Source organism: Triticum dicoccoides, chromosome 4B (genome assembly GCF_002162155.2).
Source record: "Triticum dicoccoides isolate Atlit2015 ecotype Zavitan chromosome 4B, WEW_v2.0, whole genome shotgun sequence".
Lineage (NCBI taxonomy): Eukaryota > Viridiplantae > Streptophyta > Magnoliopsida > Poales > Poaceae > Triticum > Triticum dicoccoides.
The window spans coordinates 621,576,120-621,580,098 of record NC_041387.1 but is presented as its reverse complement, the minus strand read 5'-3'; positions in this window follow the sequence as shown (position 1 = coordinate 621,580,098).

Below are 3,979 nucleotides of genomic sequence, written 5' to 3'. Positions count from 1 at the left end.
TGTACTCCCATTTAGATATGTACACAAGCGATGTATCAAGATTCAAATACCGAGTCAATCAACCAAGAATGTACAAAACTAGCAGACATATAAACACTTATAGAGTATATAGATCAATAATATCAACTAACATACATAAGCCAGGCTATTGTACTTTTTTTTGCTACAATATCCTTTTTTAGCCAGCATCTTGGCCCTTTACAATGCATGCCACTTATGGTCCATCTATACTACTATTATTGATGAATGCACATTCAGCCCGATTTGCATATTTGTAGGTCTGACACAGCAATCCAAATGAAATGTCTCCGATCCTTATCAATTAATACAAACTTGTGCTCAAATAAAATTACAAACCAAAAAACAAAAAACAAAAAACAATTATTACATGATCTCTAAAACAAATGGTTTGATTGATTACATGAACAAACAACACAAAAGTTATTCAACGATGGAAAGAACATTTCACCTATTATTTACCAAGTGGGAATTTAATTACCTTTTTTACTTCATGACCTTAACAATGTGGTCAGTCTCAGCTTGCTTCGTTTTGAAATCCACCAAATATTTAATGGTTGTCTTGAGTACTGCTTGTGATTGTGTTGTTTGCTTCCTCAACATGTCAACTTCATCTCTAAGTGCAGAAGCATAATCTCTTTCTACCACTAGTTTAGCCTCTAGAGCATCAGCAGTTGGCAATTCATAATGCACGATTGGGCCGGTGCCACTGTTGTGGGATGATGCAATGTCCATGGGGACCTCTCTCTTTGATCTTGGGCTAACCTGTTTTGCCATTAAAGTTCCGATTGGATCCAGAAAAGTTGAAGTTAGCAAAACATCTCAACTGGGAGTTATAACACCAAACCAGTTAAACAAACAAGGAATTAAAGAGTTTCAATTGGATGCTGAAAAGTAGTTATTAACATCATTCTAACTCGCTATTGCAGCAACAAAGCAGTTAAACAAACAAGTAGCTATTTAAGTTAAGGCAAATAGGTAATTCTTAACAGTAAGTATCAAACACATAGATAAGCGCAGTCTACAATAGGATTAATAGGTTGTGGCATTATGTAATCAATAGCAAACTAAATTAAGCCAAGCAACATAATTGAACAATTTTGCAATAAGTGGCTAACTAAAATTTCGAGAAGCGGGTAACTGAACTTACGCTAGTTATTTGTACAAGCACACTGCAACTTCTTTTTCGCTTACAAGGTTGTACGAAGGAGTCTATGGCATCAATTGCTAGGATACGTAGTCCCAATACTTCTTTCTTCCCACACTACATTGGTAAGTCGAATGGTTAATCTGGTAAGATGGTGCGTCCTTGATATGTTATATGAGGACGTGTAGTCAGACTAGTTGTAGCCACACACATCACACTGGCTTTTACTGTATAGTTCATGCGATTACTTTTGGCATATCGAGATCTAAGCAATCTACAATAGGATGAAAAGACTGGCATCCTTCACATTGTTGGCGAACTCAGTTCATAGAAACAAGCAATTCAACCATTCTGTGGGTAAATCAAAAGTGCCACTGGAATATTTTTCACTACCCAATCATACACGGAAAAAGGGGCGACGCCACCATAGGGGCTGATATGGGCGGCCGCCTCAGGTGGCTGGAAAGTGTGCACCTAGTTTGAGTCGTCTAGGTTGGCCCAGGCTAGTTTTGTTCGTCCCAACGCACGAGCAGGCAATGTAAAAAATGAAGAAAAATGTTTCAATTTGGATGGGCCAATAACATAAGTGCAAGGCAGGCCCTATAGCAGGCTCGTGGCCCAAGCGAGCGCCTCCCATATCGATCGACAGCAGGAAAAATCCCAATTCATTCGCTCCAGCCTCCAGTCTGGTTCGCTCCTAACCTAGCTGCCACTGGACAGACCGACACAGCACTTCCTCGCACCCTCGTTGGAGGGTGGTCGCCGGGCTTCAAGCGAATGGAAGGACAAGAAGATGAAGATGGACAGTCGCAGCTTGGGAGGCAGCGGCGGCAGCACGGGCATGGCATCGAGCTTGCGCAAATGGACAGTCATAGCTTGCAAGAGTAGCATGCACAACGAGCAGGTACATCACATCCCTGATTATATCTAATTCAACTCTTCAATTTCTAGCCAATAGTTAAACTTGACGGAGTTGTAAAATTGCTTGTATGTTGGGAATCTATGAGAAAATGAAACCAATTTCGACTTATTTTATAACTCCCCCAATCAATACCGAACTGACTGAATCTGATGTATCTAATCAAGTTTCCGATGCAAACATACAAGCTCATGTTGTTCTTGAGCCTGAAGTGTCTAATGAACAGGCTGCTAATGAAGGATTTGATGCAAACATTTTACATGCTCCTGGTGATGAACATATAGTGTCTAATGAGGGATCTAATGCAAGCATTTTGCAAGCTCATTGAAGGATTTAGTGTCTAATGATGATCTGCTATGTTGGGAGAGACAGAGATTTGCAGGCATTGATGACAAGCAAATTACAGTGCATTTTCATAGCTTGAGGAAACGTCGAGGCCATCTACCAAAAAGTCCCCGTATCATGACAACATAGATAAATACTTCTCTAATCTGTTATTTGAAACTATTGGCATACTTGTGCAGGATAGATATATTGATATGCAGTTTGCGCACTGGTTATAGATGCAATTACCCTTCGATATTTTCAGCCAGAGAACGAATAATTCAAGCAGGTACAGACCATGTTTATAGTCTTTGTACACCATGTTGCATTTTGTGTTTTTTGGTTCTTGCATCATTTAGTGTTTATAATCTGAACTACTTTGGATCATTAGCTGGTTTCCAAAGTGCATGTAGCTTCACATTTCTCAAGTTATGTTGATTTTCAGGAGTGCAAGTGCCTTCGTATTTTTTAAGTTAAGTGTTCGCCCCTGGTAACTTGAATTCGTGGATCCGCCACTGCACACAAATCATACATGAATGCCAGTATGAATTAAATGAAATGCAGGGAGTTATGCTAGCTTGTTGTACAGGTTCACTGCAGGTCTTCTTGCGCTTGGGGTGTTCCATGTACAAGTCCATGTTACCACTTTCTTGGATGTGCAGGCCTTGTGCTCCTTGCATCCCCCTCTGCATTTTTGACACGGCGAATGGTTGATCAAATAAGAGGAATCGACCTTGATGTTGTACCGGAGGACAGATACTTACAAGGTTATACGGGTGTGCAGGATGTGTACCAGATCCCGTAGCACCATCATGCTTCACTAAAAAATGGATTTGCTTGTTTCAGATGATATCTCCAGAAGAAATAAGAGTTAAAGTCAGAGTTGCATAGGCGTGTAAGCTAAGAGAGCAGTGAAAGGATATCCAAACATCGTCGGAACAGTGCACAAGCGAGTGATGTGTGGATACCTAGTTCGGGCCGGCGTTTGGGTATGCTCGCCTAGCTAGAGTGCGGGTCACTTCAGAGCCGTTGAGGGTGATGCGCTGGCGTTGGCTAGCTGCGCAGGGATGCAGATCTTGAGTGGCAGCAGAGCGCTATGATGCGGTGGACGAGACCGTTGGTGAAGCCCCAACGGCCTCGGGTGGGCGGAGGTGCGACGATGTGCTCGGTAAAATAGCCCCGGTGAGCTGGGAGACAGCATCGATGAAGCGCACCTGATGCGGTGGAAGTCCATGTCTGTGAGGCACATCGGTTGCGGCGGCCGACATTGATGGTGGACCACCAGGTGAGGTGGACGAGGGCGTAGATGAGGTAGCTCCGGTGCGGTGGTGAAGTGCGGCCATCATCTTCGTTGTCGTCGTCCGACATAGAGGTGGGGAAAGAGATGAGATGAGGGGCGATTCGAACTTTCCTTGGGTTGGCGGCGAATTAGGGATTTGAGCAATTTGGGCACATAAGGGGACGGTGGAGCAGAGAGATTTTGCAGGGCTGGAATTGGGCCGCTAGATATTTCAATCCGAAATGTGGAAGCACAAACTTATTTTGTCGTCGTCCTTTTTTTTGGGGTGGGG